Source organism: Corvus brachyrhynchos, unplaced genomic scaffold (assembly GCF_000691975.1).
Source record: "Corvus brachyrhynchos isolate BGI_N302 unplaced genomic scaffold, ASM69197v1 scaffold53, whole genome shotgun sequence".
In the NCBI taxonomy this organism is placed as follows: Eukaryota; Metazoa; Chordata; class Aves; order Passeriformes; family Corvidae; genus Corvus; species Corvus brachyrhynchos.
This window is the reverse complement of record NW_008237681.1, coordinates 3,781,262-3,799,583: the sequence shown is the minus strand read 5'-3', so window position 1 is coordinate 3,799,583 and position 18,322 is coordinate 3,781,262. Positions and strand designations below refer to the sequence as shown.

At 38.5% G+C, this 18,322-nt stretch overlaps 1 protein-coding gene across 2 annotated transcripts in view; it reads right to left on the bottom strand.

Moving 5' to 3' along the window:
- Nucleotides 1-18,322, bottom strand: part of ZNF385D (zinc finger protein 385D) — a 421,801-nt gene that overhangs the window by 402,941 nt on the left and 538 nt on the right. The gene's annotated exons all lie outside the window — the stretch shown is intronic.

Here is an 18,322-nt window from a genome sequence, read left to right as displayed (position 1 = left end):
CCAGCATGGGGTCCATCTCATGGGAGACATGAGTCCTTCCCACGGGCTGCAGTTCTTCACAAACTGCTTCAGTGTGGGCCCCTTCCACAGGGTCACAAATCCTGCCACCAAACCTGATCCAGTGTGGGCTTCTCTCTCCACAGGTCCACAAGTCCTGCCAGTACCCTGCTCCAGAGCAGGCTTCCCATGAGGTCACAGTCCACTCCAGGCACGTCCACCTGCTCTTGTGTGGGTTCATCCACAGGCTGCAGGTGGATCTCTGAACGCCCATGGACCTCCATGGGCTGCAGGTGCACAGCTGCCTCACCACAGTCTGCACCATGGGCTGCAGGGGAATCTCAGCTCTGGCACCTGGAGCACCTCCTGCCCCACCCTCTCCACTGACCTTGGTGTCTGCAGAGTTGTTTCGTATATTCTCACTTCTCTCTCTGGCTCCTGTTGCCATTGTGCAGCAGGGGTTTTTTCTCTTGATAAATCTGTTACTCCAGAGGCATTACTACCATCTCTGACTGGCTCAGCCTTGGCCAGCTGCGGGTCCATCTTGGGACCAGCTGGCATTGGCTCTATCAAACATAGGGCAAGCTTGTGGCAGCTTCTCACAGAAGCTGCCCCTGTAGCCCCCCCACTGCTAACAAGACCTTGACACACAAACCAAATATACCAGCCCTCACTATTATTTCAGTCATCCCTGGAAAATTTCAGTTTTTAATGCAGGGAATAAAATAACAGGAAAAAATTCTTCCTTGCTCTCCTCTGTGTTTGAAGACTACAGATGTCCACTCATTCCACTATCTTAACAGGATTGCTGCTCAACAGTGCCAGAGATTATGAACAACTGGCATGTTTAAGCTCCTTCCAGTGGCGTATCTAGAACGAAGCACTGGGAAAGAAGACGTTTGGCCTAAATCTGCCTTCAGGACACAATGAACTTACTGCATCTAAGACACGTTTCAGGCAATGTGGTGCTTTTCTCATACGAGCCTGCTTTTATACTTGAACTTCATCAAACACTCCAGGCACCAAGGCAGCCTGTATTCTGACAGCCCTCCTGTGGTACAGTCTTTGCTTGCTCCCTTGCCTGCTTGTTTGTTTTGAAGTAGCCCTAGTCCTTTAGTGAATTCCTTCATTCATGCTTCCAGATATGCCAAGAATTTTGCATTTCAGTGTTAACATTGCCAGAACACATCTTGTCACTCTCAAGAGAGTCTAGGGCCTCTGGACTACTATAGGTATGAACACAGAAGTAAAAAGCTTGGCAATTTTGAAATTTTATTATTTCAGCTGCATTAATTTCACAACAATTACAACAGCAAGGGAGCAAAACTGGCTGTGTACCCACACTGAAACAGTGAATGACACACAAACTAATTCAGGTGTAAAGTTATCTCATCTGGGTTAAGAGCAAAACTGCCTGAAGTGGGAGAGTTACTCTGGATACAAACTTTCTGCTCAAAGTAGGAACTTACTAGAAGACAGTTGTTCTACTCCCTGGCTGGGCTGTTTTGAAATAAAAAGGAAAATGTAATAAATACATATATTTATTTCATTCAGTTAAAGACAGAGGCCCAAAATAGACTATAAATAGGGCATCTTCATGTCCATGCTGAATTTCCCTGCAAGTAAATATACACAAAGGAAATCCAATGAATGTTCATCTGTTGTATCTGCATCCTTTTTGAAATCACACAATATCTCAATTTAATTTTTAATTATTATTGCACAAGATCAACACAAAACCTACAAACACTATCAAACACACAATACATTTAAGAGAAAAAAAAATAATGCATTTGTTCCTTTAGACATATTGTCCTTGACTGCCATCTCTAAGTGTGGGCAATGATCAGACAGAAGTGTATTTTTGTTTTCCATCTATCTTAGTAAGTCCCTTTCTATCAGATGCCTCCTATTAATCCAAGGTGTGAGTGCTAGGCATAATTTGGTCCTTCGAACTTTTGACAATTCTTTAGTCAGAATCCACATGAAAAGATGTCATTACAAGGCACTGTAATAGCCCTGGTAGCACTGCACATCAATGCTGCCATCATTTCCAATCAGGAAAACCCCATTACCAGCTTAGAACTTTGCCAAACTTTGATTGCAAGGACATTTTTTTTTGTTCTATGTCTGTCCCAGGTGGAATTTTGTGGGGACATGGCTAAAGACTTTTCGGGAAAATTAGACTAGGAACACATATTTTTTGCCCACAAATCTGGAAAAGATTACTGGATGCGAATGGCTTAGAAGACAGAATAGAATAAGAAAATATAGGTGGTACTGAAAGTGTTAATAAGCCTGGGACAACCTGGAGAAGGAAGTTTTGTCAGGGAACCAGGAAAAGCAGAAATAAGAGGCTGAGACATACACATGGAAGATTGGAATGAATTACTTCCACGTGTTGCCTGCTTTATGGTAGTGCCATGGACTGCAAGAGGCAATACAGGATCCAGTTCATCTAACCCACTGCCAGTCCTTGTGCTTCTATCTGGCTCTCAAGTAATGTGAGCTGTCACACCATGTCAGCCAGGGATCTGCCATTTTAACCCAGACCAGTGGTCTTTTAGGTAGAGCTGTTACCAATTTTACTCTGCTGTAGCTTCCTATGTCTCTGAAGACTCTGCTAGCAAACCCCACCATGTACAGTCTTTACACTGGCACCTGTTTTGGGGAATTTCCAGAACTATCACAGTGTAGCTAACATTGCTGTTTCCACAAAGGTTTGGAACCACTGACACCCTTAGGATTTACTTTGATCTTCCTTTGGTTTCCCACAAGTGCTACCCTTGCCTTTCATCCTTTCATTTAGACACATGCACTGCCTGGTGTGCCCCACAGAGCTGCTACAACCCAACATCACAGTATTCTACTGCCTCTTCCCTGACTTCTCCTTTCCTTGCAACAAGAACATAACCAGCGACAACATCAACTTCTAAGAGTTCCCCTAGTGCCTGGTTCCATTTCCTCTGAAACATTCCAAATGCCAGGCTAATCCCAAAGACATTCTTATTTAGTGATATCTTCTGGCAGATACAAAAAGTTCTAGGTGCAGCCCAACTATCTCTGTGCGAGAATCGTATTTCTGAACTTACAAGAGAAAAAAACAAACAAAACGAAACAAACAAACAAAAAAAACCCCAACACATCTCCCTTTCAGCCTGGACTACTCAGTAGGTATATTTTTCATGAGTACTGACAGTCACTCTTTGTTCACTACTTGCTCAGTGTTAACTGGGCTATTGAAAGATGCAGGTCTTCTATGGTTTTCTGTTTTCTTACAGGTACTACTAAAACAAGTTGCTCATTTAGTTATCCTAGTAGCTAATCTAATGATTTGAACTTTATGTGGGAAAAGCTGCCCTCACTGTTTTCCTCTATGTTTTAAAAAATAGATAAATTCCACAGATATACAAACATGCAACAGTTTCACTTTATGAATTACATTTTTCACAAACCATCGTATTCCTCCTGGGAGACCTGTCAGTTTCCATAGGCAGAGATACCCAAAGACTTTCAGTTCAGGATTCTCATTTGCTTCCTGGCTTTGATTAAAGGAAAACTAAAACACTCTCTCTCTGCTGTTTTATTCTGTGATTAGGACATTTGTCAAATACATTTTTCAACTGATGAACTGGAATGATCATTATTGCTGACCACTGTATATTATACGCATTTTTGCTTTTTTGGTCCAGTTAAATATTTTCTCTTTTCCACATCTCGTTTGTAAATATACTACACTCACATTGTGCAGGCTCAGTTGCAGAATGTTCTGTATCTGGAAATAAAACCTCGTGTGTGAGGCTTTGGTGTCCTAATTCTACTGTTTTGTTACACTCTTTGCTATCACCCTCCTTATCACTGCTAACATATTTATTTCATCACTTAAAAATATTGCACACTTGCTAAAGTAAATTGTTTACTCAAAAAGATATTGATAAGCAATTTTACAAAGTGCCAACAACATTCAAGCCCTATGCATTCAGATTTGATCACATGCTACTTTTCCCCAGAGTACATATATCTTTCTGCACACTCAAAAACCTATTACCTTACCTCAGTAAATTCCTTGGATACCTGTTCCCATTTCTCAGATGCAAATAACCACTGTGCAGACACTGCCTATAGGTCCCTGTATGTTTAAATCATTAAATTCAGCACTTCACTCACTGCCAGAAAACCACTTACAACTGGTTGAGTCAGGCATTGCTGCATCCCCTCTCATATGGAGTTGTGCACATTCTTTTCCACAACAGGCACTCTATTCTTATACATCAATATTTAATTTATACATGGATATAACATATATAAAAAATAATTTATATGTTGTATAGAATTCAAGTTTTTATAGGAATTGTGTTGGTTTCAGTAATAATCTCTCCAAAAATCTCAGGCAGTTTATTTTCAGCTGAAAAAATCTTTACCGTCCTTCACCTAAACCAGCAAAAGCATAATTCCAAGCTAAGTAAAAGTCAGCTACATGCTGGCATGAACAATGATGGTTATCACTTTTGCCTGAATGCTGAACATAAATGCAACACATCCCCATTTGTTAACTCCATCTCAGCTTTGTATTTGCCCATACACATTGCAATTCCCTCCTACCAGAAGATTTTCTTCAGGCCCATGGACCATTTGATGCTATTGTGCACTGGTAGGACCAGCTCAGTCCAAGTGTTCTGCTTCAGTGAGGGACAGATGTGATGTTTTACTCCTACATCAAATAATTTGGCTGTCAAGGCATACAAAATTAATTCTAAGTGCAGGGGAAAAAATATACTCTCTGAAGTGGAAAAGCTTGCCAAAGGGAAAAGTAGCATTAATAAGGAACTTGCACTGCTCATTTACTGCATGCAACTTTTCAATTTGCTTCTCAAAGTTCTGTAACAACATGTCCAGAGAGAACCGAAAAGGCAGCTGGATGAAACTGTCAGAAACAATGACCCAATAAAAAAGGTTCTTACCATTTGTCAGTGATGAGCACTAATGCAGTCCTTCCCTACCCCCACAAAATCTGTGGGAATGTCCTAAATCAGATTCTCTCTATCAGCAATTTCCAGAGTTCTCTAACTCATGTGTACCCAAAACAACAAAGACCTCTTCCAACAGCAACATCAAGGAAAACAGCAGCTTCCCAAGAGGACAATCATCACCAGCACTTCTCTGTACATCTCATGATTGGAGTTTGGGCTTGAAGTGTATAGTTAGGAGCATGGTTTCCTCAGAATCTTCTGTTCTATCTCTAAAGCTATACCCAGAAAGTTTACTATGTTTGATCTTCCTGGAGTTATTGGCATAAAACCAAGAGAAAGCAGAGAAAGCATAAATGAAAATTACAGGACTATTATATAAGCAAGTGTGGAATTTGGAGCTCATTGGGCTGACAATTTTGACTCTCATTACAATTGTGAAGAAAAAAACGGAATAATTTCACACACATGAAAACCATCACAAATTTCTTTAAGAAAATTAACATTTATATCTCAGCCATATATATATACATATATATATATATATATAAAAATAATTAGAAAACTCTGTAGTATGCCAGATGGACATTTGAATACACAGGTGGCAGGAACACCAAATCCTGAAAAGGAAAGGCAAAGGCTTAAGCAGGAGGGGAAAAACCACATTTAAATTCTTGTCTCTGACAGTGAAGCTCAGATTTAACTGAGGTTATGGGAACTGAATAAAGGGGAAGAATTTTTGGAACAGTAAAAACATGGAAATTAGTGTATCATGAAAAGAAGAGTGAGAGAAAGAAAGAAAATATGGCAGTGTATTTAGAGTATTTCTCCTCCCAAGATTAAGTACAGGCAGATAGGCTACAATGGGATAATGCCAAAATTATAAATAAGAATATAAAAACTAAAGGAGAGACACAGCCAGGTAAAATTATTCAAGGAAAGGAAAAAAAGCTTTATTAAATGAAACACGACTGATTACAGCTTATAGTTTGGGCAACATTTCTTTATTCCACACGCACCGGTTGCACTTCACCTGGGTATGCTCGTCGTTTTGTGTGTATCTCCAACCTTCTATTTTGAATATTTTTACCATTAATTTGACCTGTAAGATTATGCAGAGGATGGCTTAAAAAGCAAAGAGAAAGGATTTTTCCACTTTGATGGGAAGCAAAATAGATACAGAAATTATGCAGCCAACACATGCATACAAAACAGTGAAAAAAACCCCCAAATCATGAACAGGCTTTTGCTAAATGCAGCTGTTAAACATATTTTCATTCACTTAACTATAAGGTTTTTGTCGACAGCATTAAAATTATTCAGGAATGGCTTTATTTAGGAATGAAAATTATATCCACAGGTCGAATATTTATTATTTAGATCTTATTTGGAACAGTATGTTATCAACCTCTTGGGAAACAGAATAACTAGTCAAGTTGACATCAAATCATTTCCTAAAATATTAAGAAGCAGGTAACAAATAAGCCTTTTACTTGCCTTTTTTGAGAGGGAAAAAAATAATAAACATCTCACTTGTTAACAGATGCACCTGAAAATGGCCTGAAACTAGGCAGCTTTATGCTTCAAAGTTATTCACACTTCACAAATAAAATTTCACCTCACCAAGGAGTAAGGAGAGAAAGAACAATTCTACTATGTTATAGACTTTTATATCAAGATATTTACTGCCATTCTATCACTGTCAAATCTGATTATAAACCCAGGATCAGCAAACAGGAGATTAAAGGCTCATCTGAGAAGATGGAACAAATTAAATTGATGAAAACTGTCCAGACTGTGTCAGTTTCACAGGAACCACCATCCAGATGGAGGGACTATCAGAATATTGGAATTACAGATACGAGTACTCTCATTCTCTCTCTGCCTTTGAAATGTAAATGAAAACTGCTAGAATTGTTGAATAGAAAGTGCTCATTTTATATATATACCTACATAGATATAGATATATATAAGATACATATCTAGTGTAAGCCTCCTCACATTAACCAGCTTTGTGGAGCACAGGATCAGCATTATATTAAATGGAGATCCTTGCTGATCCTTGGGCTTTCTCTGCTCTTATTGAAGAATTTTTTCTCTATAGGCATTATAGGCATTCAATTTCTGTTCCGTAAGAAAAGGAAGTACTTATTGCTGTGTGGTCTGGCACACAGGTACTTAAGTTGCTCCATGAGCACTAAGGTCATTTGAGTGTTTGTCTAACTGAAGCTGCTTTTGAGAGCCACAGACCAAAGGAAAGAACTGGCCAGATACAAAAGACTAGAAGTAAAAGTTTATGTACATAATCTCTATTGGATGGATGGCTGAAGGGTTAAAGAGCAAGATTTTATTACTCAACAAGAAAAAGGAGTGTGTGCCATTCTGTCAACCATCCAACTAAAACAAAATAAGTGACAGTCCACTCTTCTGGATGCTACAATGAGATTTGCATTTCCCAATTACTTTTTACTGATACTACAGTTAGCACCCAACTATGTTGTGAATATGCAAGATAAAAACGGATATCCTTCAACTACCTGATGCTCTCTGAGACCATGGTATTTCTGAGCAGGTATAAATCTATTACAGAACATAAAGTTGTCTCAGCCCCTATAAGCAAACAAAGTGACACATTTGAAGTCTCCCCTTCCAAGAATGACGCCTCAGAGAGAAGGCAGACACTCACACAGAGGTACTCCATACAGTGCCTAATTCTAATTTGGGGGTACGTGGGCCCAAGTACGTGCCTGTTCCTTCATGCACAAGAGCAGGTGCAAGTACAATCAGGGCACTGTCTCTTACAGCATGCAAGAGTCTCTCCCAGAAATGTGCTGGGTGTAGGAGTAGTGGATCATCAGGACAGAGCAAGTCTAATTTCATTCTCTGTGAACTGCAAATGCAATTTCTTTTGCTGCATCCTGGGAAAAGTACAGCAGCAAAACTATCCTCCCACAGTGGATTTACTAAAGTGATTTTTTAAAAATGAATGGAAAGAGAGAAAAAGAAACCTTATGCAGAATAAAACTCCACTACTTGTATATAATTTCAATTATACTGTCTAAAATGGAAATTCTACTCTGACATCTTAAAAGAATTTATTATCTTTCAGCTATCAGTAAAGATTAAAAAAATAAAATTTCCGGGGGGATGGGTAGTGTATCACTACACAGAAAGCTAGAATAATCACTTTCCCTGTCCTTCCCATCCTCCCACATTTTCCTTTATGGGTTATTCTGCTTTTACTGCCTACATTCTTCACCTGAAGTCAAACCCTCTGTTTATGGCATCACAGTGGTTGCTGTGGAGGTTATTACGATGTTCAAAGCCAAAAATGATGAGTTCAAGTTTGGAATGAGCAGTAGTATCTCATGAAATGTTTCTAAAGGAGTAGGAGATATTAAAGAAAAAAAAAAAAAGAAATAAAAACAGAGCACATACATTGAAAACAAATTAATTAACTTCCTAAATGACTGTTTGCCATCAACTCTAATTATCACAACTGTTTTCAGATATACTACTCCAATAGTGATAGAGACTAAGTGCTAAACTATACATATGGAAACAAGCACACAACAGGAACAGGCAGCGCTAACACAGATGGCAGCAGAGTTCCCAGCCACGCTGCTCAGGAGTGCCTGCTGTGATTGCTGTCGTCTTCTGTAGCAAAAACATACAAACGACAAAGTGTGGTAAACACAGACACGCACTGTGCAGCGCTGCTCTGACAATGAAAGCTCTTCATGGCACCCTTCATACCCTACATTTCTCTGTGCCAGCTTCAAGTCTCCATAAGTTATGACCAGAGAACACACATTCCTGAAAAAGCTATTAGTTCATTGCAATTCCTTTTACTGTATGGATTGGCTTCACACACCCTTTCTCAAACACAGACACGTTTTAAAAAACAACTGTTGAAGTATGAATGCTAACTCTCAAGAAACACGTAAAATATTAGAAATGGGAGAAATCCATCTTGGGATTTGCATCACAAATTCAGCCACTGTTTAGGAAAAACATAAATTACTTCTATTTACTGAACTAGTTGCTCAACCATCTTTTGCCCCTAGCTTTGACACCTGAAGTATTACCAGGAGTGTAGGCTTCAAGGAAAACCATTGATCAAAGATTTCTGAATCATATCTGCTTACCCATCTACTTGTTAAAAAACAAAACCTGCGAAAAGCAGTGGGACAAAGATAAAATCAGATGTCAGATTTAAAGAAAACAAAACAACAAACAAACACTTGAGGACAAGACAAGGAAGAGAAAAAAATCCCAAGGTCTTATTAAAATATTATTAAATAAGAAAGTGAGTCTCTAAACAATTTTTTAACATGAGTGCCTTGAGACTGCTGGTAGACCAATGTATCCTATTACATGACTGCAGAAGCATTAACAAATTAATTATACCAAATAGCTGAATTAATTAGGATATGTGAGACAATGGCAGTTAATACCAAAAGTTATAATGTGCTTTGTAAAGAAAAACAGTACTCTTTTATATCAGGAAAATATATTACCAGCAAGGTTGTACTACTGCATGCAGGCTATGTTGCATGGAACTTTCTTACATAGGAATATTGTTGGAAAATAGTAAAAATCACTTGTAGGCTTGTACAGAAGAAGATACCAGGACATAAAGATGCAGTGGAGCTGCAGGTTCTTTGTCAGGTTCCTTAAGCCAGACACAGGGGACACCCAGAGAAACCCACCCACCCTGTGGGCAGGGTGTCAAGTGGAACATCAGAACCAGCAGCCACACTACTGCTCCAAAGCTGGGAACCTGTGGGGGGCCAAAAAAAAACCCAAATCAAAACAAACAAACCCAAAGAGAACAAAACAAACACACACACACACCCCCCACCGATCACCAAAAACAGTAAAGCATTGTCTTTCAGACTCTTTCCATAATGACCAGAGACTTCTGTGCTATAACAGCACTGGAATATTTCAGTTACTCAGGTTGCCAAGACCCTTCTTGTCACAAAATCTTACCTGCACTTCTGATTTAGGCAGATAGTTGAATGGCCAGATAGCTGGCCTACTCTTCTGTATTTCTCAAAAAGTTAACTAAGTTCCTAGGTGAACTCAGATAAGGGGTTGCAAGCCTAGGAATAGTTATAATTCTTTTTATTCAAAGCACTATGGATATTAGCAAATTATTAGCTTTCCATGGTATCTTTTCTGGAACATCCTAAAATAAGGCAGCTTGCGTTATGTTTTGCAAGTGGTACTTCAGATCATCAGTGGAATCGATTTAGCACCCCTTACACCTGGGCTTATTTCTAGGAAGATGGCCATTACCTAGAACTCACACTTTTCTAAAGTTATCAGGGTCTCTTTGGCATTTTGATGTGAAAAAGTAACCAGTTGCCAGATTTTGTGCATGCCTTCGTTGGATGTTTTCAAGACTGGATTGAAGAAAGCCCTGAGCAACCTGGTCTGATCTCACAGCTGACACAGAGCAGGAAACTGGACTAGAAATCTTCCTTAGGATCCTTCCAACCTGAATCATTCTGCATATTCCTCAGGTTTCCACTGGATATGCTGAATACAATCAGAATTTAATGGATCTAAATATTTTAACTAGATCTTAAAAAAACCCAAAACAAACAAACCCCCACACCAAAGTCATAATACGATTGTCTAAATATATCAATAAATAATTTTGCCACTTTCCTTTTATGCTGAGAAAATCATAAAATGGAGTTTGAGTTTGCAGAATACAAAAGCCTTGGGCTAAAAATGTCCATCTGCCATCAAACTGGCACTGTGTTGGTGCAGGAATAAGTGGGAAAATAAGCTAGTCAAGGATGTAGCTTCAGCTTAACCCTCCCTGCAATGAAACAACTGCTCAATGCTGCTAAGAACTCTGAAAAACTCAGGTGTTACTTAATCATCTCTTCTGTGAGATCATTTGTGTGTTCACTCCCTGGAACAAGTGCCAAAACAGAAGAATTCAGAAAGCCTGAAAAATCAGCTCACTGATCTGGTGCATACAGCAAGCAGCTACAGCCCATGAGATCAAACCCTTCCAAGATCAGAATCTCACTCCAGTCACTACCGTTTCTGTAAGGTGATCTTTTTCCCTCCTTTACATTTGCAACATAGTCCTCTCCCAAAAATTAAAGTAATTGAGCTAGGACTAGCTTTTCAGCCTGGACATTAAGAAAACAAACACTACAACCACAAACAAAAAAACCCCAACAATATATGCTGCTGTTCTAATCAGATTATTACCACTTCTCAGTGAAAAATAAAAAGACATCCTCCACAACTGCACAATGAATAAAAACAGTGGTAAATTCTTTCTTGCTTCATTGGAACTTGCCTTTGTAGGCCACATGCTCAAAGCAATTTAGGCTGCACCCAGCAGTACCATTAACACAAACAACTGACCATCCCTCAGGCTACTTCAGCGTTAACTGAAATCAATACCTGGACTGGGAGCAGTCCTGCCCTAGAGAATCTACAGAATTCCAATGTCATCAGGACTGGAAAAGACCGTGTTTCCCTAAAACATATATTGTGTTCTATAGAAAACCACTTTCCTTTGGTTTTTAAATGGATTTACATGCTTGAATATCTCTTGGAATTCCAAGTATCTAGAAAGCCAAAAATTCACACCTCTAAGTTAAAAATTGAATATTGTGTTCCCGTTCCTGCTAATTCGTGTTTGAACATTACAAGCCACTCATTAATGACGTCAGGACTTGATTATGAAGATGTCTTATATTTTAAAATGATGCAGAAGTCTTGAAACATTCTGCCCATCCCAGAATACAGCATCTTATCTGTTCTGCAGTCCTGCTGATATGAATGTTTTGCAGGGGTCCCTTGATCTCTCTGTGTACAGCTTCTCATTACAGAACCTCCTCTCACTTACCTCCTAAAAAATTTTACTCACACCCACTTCTTGTCTAGCAGCAACCATGACGTCCCACATGAAACCACAGCGCCTATCAGCCGAAGAGATGAAACTGATGAGGACATCTGGTTACACTACACAAATTTACTCAACCCAACTTCTGGAGAAGGAGTATCTCTTCTCAACCTCCCATTCCTCCCCCTCACTACAAATGCCAGCAGTTAAGACAGCTCTGTAGTTTCAGAGCTTCAGAGTGATAAGCATTGAACAAAACACTGGAATGGTTTGTACAGCAAAGCGCAATGCAGTCATTGACTATAACAACTCTTTTTTCTTGCTTTTTTTCCACAGGCTCTTGGGTTCATTATCACAAACTACCAATTCTACTTTAATCTGCCTTCAGGAGAAAGTTCTACCCACTAATTCCTACTCCTCGTTTCTACTTTTTGATGCTTTCCACAGGAATGTGGCATCAACACCTCAATGAAAATTGGTCATAAAGAGCACACAAAAAATATTCTTAGACATTACAGTGCACAAGACAAGATCACAAGGCCATCTTAAAAAGAACACATTTTACACAGTACTTTGGGCTTATTTATTAAGTAGATCCTTCAGTATTTGCCTTCCAAATGCAACAAAGTTTTTTCATGGAATTAAGCAAAATACTCTCAATGATACTTACTACTACATAATTAAGGCAAATGCTATTTAATGAGTCAAGGAACTGCCAGTAAATCCCTTTTTAATAAAAGGGCATTTATTTTCAAAATGCTGCTTAAATAGCAACCAGAGTGCTATCTCCAAGCCCACTCACAAGGCAAGAGGTATAAATTTGCATTTGCTGGCACAGCCTCCCTGCCCTGTAGCCCATGGTGCTTCCTTTGCACCATGTCACTTCTCTAAATTATTCAAAGAATGCCATTATAGTTTTGATTCACTTGCTATTTAATGCTTCAATATTTTAATCAGCACCAATTTAAAATCCATCAACAAAACTGAATATGTCAAAGTGAATGTACAATAACAATATTCCTTGTTCAACTGTTACAGGAAATATTACAGCCCCTACACAGTGTCATATGCATGAAGACAGAAAATGAAAATGCTACCTTACAGTTTCATGAGAAAACAAGTTGAACCCTTAGAAGATAAAGACATTCCAGGTCTGGGGATGGCTTATGCTTCTACTGCTCAGAACAGCACTGGGAATAGCCCAAATTCATATGGGAAAGCTGTCAGGAGTTGCCACAGTTCCAATCAATTATTAAGGCAACATGACAAAACAAATTCAGTGCATAAACAGGCATTCCAACTGTAGTTAATGGTCAAGATGATTCATTGTTTTAACATGGCAAGGCTAAATGGAAAGACAAAGGCAGAGATGTTAAATTGAATACTAGGACTGGAAACTTCCAGAGGCAAGTATTAAATGCCCCTGAGCCAGGGTTATTCAAAATATAAAATATTTCAGAATGTACTGAAATGAGATAGTTTCTATAGTTCTGTCAGAGTAATCATTTCACCTAGCTTCAGAATTTTCAACAGTAAAAGCCAAATGATCAGGAAAGTGATTCTTTTTTTTTCCCTTTAAGATCACACCTTGTACTTCCTAGCAAGGTGACTTATGACTCTGTCTGATTAAAACTACCCACATATTCTGTAAAAAGAAAAAAAAGAAGTCAGAAAAGTATATCTGGGTATGAAATGGAAGGGAAGTCTTTGGTTTCCTAACTACATTTCTGTGCCAAAATTAGATCTAAATAAATATCATAAAACTGTATTTGGAGTGTGCTTCTAAGATCTAGTGGGTGGGTTTGTCATTATATCATAAATTCAAATTTAGAATAATCCATGGATTTTTAGCTCTGATTACTTCTCTCTAATTGTGGAAGTTATAATTCTAGGTTTTATCAGTTTCATAAATATCCTCATCTATGAATGAGGCATCCACTAGTTGTATTACCTTTTTTACAATGAATTAATTTGAAAAACAAAGCAAAAGAAACAAATAAACAATTTTTTTACAAACAAACAAACAGAAACAACCACAGAAAGAGGTAACAGCTAGCACTTACATCAAAGGACAAAGGGAAAGGCTAATCAAGTTAAAATATGTTTGGCAAACCAACCTCTCTTGTTCTCCAGGCCAAAAGCCTTACCCATCCAATTGTTTGGAAAGCCATGCCTTCAGAGCAAGGTCTGCATTACACAGTACACTCCCTTACTAACAAGACTCCAAAAGTGGTTGAAGCATCAAAGTGTCAGTAGATGTAAAAAAAAATAATGTCAATGTTCATACATTCCATACAGGCTACAAAAATATTTCAATATTAAAAGTCTACCTGCAGTTTACTCCAGCTGATCACAGAAAATACGTTTTCTTGCTTCAAGAAGAAAACTTCTATTACTTTATATTAAGCACATACACATTTATATAAAAACACCTACATTAATTTCACACATTTACTTTCACAAATACTACAATAAGGCACACGTAAAAAGTGAGGTGAGAGAACTACGCCTCGAGCAAAACAGAAGATTTGGTTATGACTACCTCAATACGACCAACAACGTTATTTCCCAGGAGACAGAGAAGGAAGAAAAGGAAAAACCAACAGAAAATACTGAAGCACATTCTTGAATATTTCAAGAAGAAATGTACAAAGATGAGAATATCTGAAAGTGGAAAGCTCAAGCACAATTTAATTGCCTTACTGTTAACTGTGGAATTAATCCACTGCAGGAGCAACCTGGGTGTTTGCACATGGGCATGCAACTAAGCTTACACAAGAGGAAAACAATGAACAGGTTTGGGGGTTTTTTTTTCCCTCTCTCTCCATTCTCCCAGCAGTTCAACACAGTTAGAAGAGACCACATCTCTGCAGCAATAACGTGTTGACTTCTACCCTTCCCATACTACAACCTTTCCATCACACCAAGCAAACATGGCAACAACAGCTTTTGTCTTATTCTGTGACAATTCTAGACAGGTAAAGACTAAAATTAGTCAGCAGATCCAGGTAAAAGAGAAGTCTGTGTTGTTAGAGCTCATATTCCTTTATCCAGCCTACCTGGGTATAGTTCAACATATTGGCATAAAACCAACTGAATTCACTGTGCTGGCTGAAGCACAGAGGACTTGTACTTGCCAGTCTAAATATGGCACATTTTGTGAGCTCTTTTTTAAAAAAAAAGAAAATCAAATAAATTAAAAGTAATTGTTTTCTGTCTAAAACTTCACCTACGTGGATACACACACTCCTATACATACATCCAGCACTATTTACTTGTGCTGTTTTTCCCTGGTAACTGTTTTTACCATAGCTCTAAAAGAGTTATAAAACACTGCTTTCTCTCCAGAAGGTATTTCTGGCGGTACCAAGTAATGTAAAACTTATTTCCGTTTCATAGCTTTTAGTCACAAACTTTCCACATCTACTCCTCAAGGAAGTAGGTTTTCTCATACAAGTATTTCAAAGTTTTCTTAAGTAGCACACTAAAATATTACTTTGTTTACGTATTTTTCATTATGTTACTTCATAACATCTTCTGCCTAAAGAGAATCTGTAATAGAATTCCAGCTGTTGCTGTCCATTCTCAGTTTTCAAGTTCTTTGGAGATTTTACAGGTAAGGTGCCAATGCTAACCCAACATTAAATCATTCAAAAATAAACTTTTTACAAGACTGTTAGTATTCATCATATCAACAGGATCTCAAACTTTTTGCTGGAATCTTGACAAGACTTCATTTACAGTCTAGATCACAATGGGTGGAAATTCTAGTTCAGCTTTATGGTGCTTTACATGGTATGAAACTACAAAACAAGAACCTTTACACACGAGATCACAGGGCAATTTTCATATTTGTATTTTAAAATAAGAGAAAAGTATAAAAAAGTCTCCATAATTCCTCATATAAAAGGTGAGAAGAATGTCAAAGCTGGAAAATATTTGTAACTTGACTCAGTTAAATAGCAGGTTTGCTCAGCTGCAACTCAATATGCACCCTGCCAATTTAGACCCTTAAGTGATGCCCAAATAAACATATCTTAATCCTAACATACACAGAAATATTTTGCATGGTCTTCAGATGGTGTCAATCATAACAGTGCTGTTGAGATCCATAGAGCTATGACACTTTTTACCAATGCAGGCTCGTGGATCACCGAAGTGGTTTTGCAGCAAAAACAGAGATTTGAAAGTATTTCATACAGTTCTTTTGTGAACAGTTCCCACCTAACTTTGATAACTGAATGCATGAGGGTCTGAATGAGTCAAACCTGTCAGTCTGTTTGCTTGTTAAAAACTGTTGGCAGTTCACATACTACAATTTTACTTTTAGGTATATCTTACTTGTAACCCCTCTAATGCTTTTGCTGAAACATTTAAGCAAATTCTCTGTTCCTGCATGATGAATCGATCAATACTGCTTACAAAAGCTGAAATTAACTTAAAAGTCCATTGTTGAAAACAGTGTTTCTGTAACTTTGAAAATTTTGCAAGCATACTAAAGTAATACCACTTCTTTGGTTTTCACCCCAAATATTTCCCTATAGCACACAATCAGTATTAGGGACATGCAAATTACTCTAATTTCATTTTCACCTTACATTTGGAGCTGTTAATTGTTAGTCAATGATCTGGTAACTAAGTCTAGTACACCTTGCAAGGACAATATAATGGAGTGCTTATTTTTAAATTACAGTTGAAATCTAATCAGGATGCAAAGTGTACAGGCTTCAGTGTAATTCAGTGTTCTGTGTTGTTGCAGCAATTACTTAAATGTGAATTTAGTGTCATATGATTCTTTAGAAAACAGTTATAAGAAGCAATCCTGATAGACTGAAGCATACTACACCTTTTTCCTTAAGGTAAATTAGAACCAAGTTATTTTATAACTCCCTAATTTAAATAATTTATGGTAGAGCTATCATGATAATATATTTACCATAGCAGCATATGCAGGGCTATAAACTTTGCCACAACTGCACAGCTGAATCAGTCAAATGTTTTCAGTTTGGCCCGACACCTCACACTATACAGTCTGTTGGTTCAATTCTGGCTCTTCTTAGGTCAGTGGCAAAATTCCCACCAAATTCACTGCATCCAGAATTTTGGTCTATGTGCCTAGCTACTGTATAATATCCACACATAGCAGGTATACAGCTTAAAGGAATCCTATCAACTATTTTTATCATGTGATAAAATGATACTACCCTATTACCAGCATTACACTTAGCATTAATAGGATAAATATTTACAATAATTTTTAAACAATCGCTTTTATTGTCTAACTAGATAACACTTTTTTTTCCCCACAGTATTTATTTTAGAGGGTTTTTGACAACCACTGACAAAATCTTTGCTCCGACTTTTAGTCTGCTTCCTCTTTTGGCTTGTGAAAGGGGCACAAAGAAACAAAATGAAAAAGAAGATGTTGCTGCAAAAGCACTCTATCTCAGAAATACCCAGGTGACAGTCGGTGGGAGAAATACTGAGCTTCTATTCGTTTCAGACCTGCATTTGAGTGTATTATTTTCCTTAGCAAGCATCTTCTCCAAATGCCAGCACCTGAGATGCCGGGTTCCCTGTCATCCCAACATCTTTGTCATCAAGAGTACTGCATGAGCTACAGCAATCTGTGGACTTGTAAAGAGCACAAATTACTCCTTCAGCCAAATTAGTTTCTCAGGGAAAGACACAAAGTTACTTTGGGGACGAACATATACAACAACAAACAAACGCAAATTGACGCGGAACTCAAGCACAACTTAAGCTGCTACCTTACCCTTGAAGGATTAGGTCAGAGACTTCTGCAAACACACTTACCCGAACAGTGGATTTAAAACTCAAGGGGGAACACACAGCTAGAACAAACTCTAGAGAGATTTCCAGACATTGCAACCAGATCCACAAACAGTTGGGTTTGTTCCTCAAAGCAGAGAACGGTGACAGCCAAGCGGTACAGTAAGGAAACCGTACATGACAGATTTGGCTCTGGGTAAACCGCATTCAGTGTTTAGCACACAAAGGTCATGAACCTCAACACTTGTTTTCAATAGTTCGTGGAACACCACTCCCTTCTATGTTTTCAAAGTCAGGATCTGATTTTGGGAGAACTGTCTGTGTGCTGCTTAGCCTTGGAAGAGAGCATGTCTTCCCGAACAAGTAAGGGAGGAGGAGACAAGAGCACACAGGGCAAAATTTTCAACAGTGCTTTCCGGGCATTAAGATCATGAAAGCCAAAAGAGACTCTTCCCAGGGTCACTGGCGTTTGCCAGGTTGCAAATGCTTTCTGCAAAAACAATCAAACAAGCCGTTATCAAAGCAAGATGCCAAAACGCGCGCGAACACTGTTCCTCTCCTTTCGCCTCGGCAAATAAAAGACATAAGGCGCAGCTCGGCGGAATTTGGGAGCAAGGAGCTCCTCTTCCTCCGCACCCGCTGGAAGGGAAAGGAGAAAAGGATCCCCCTGCCCCACAGGAGC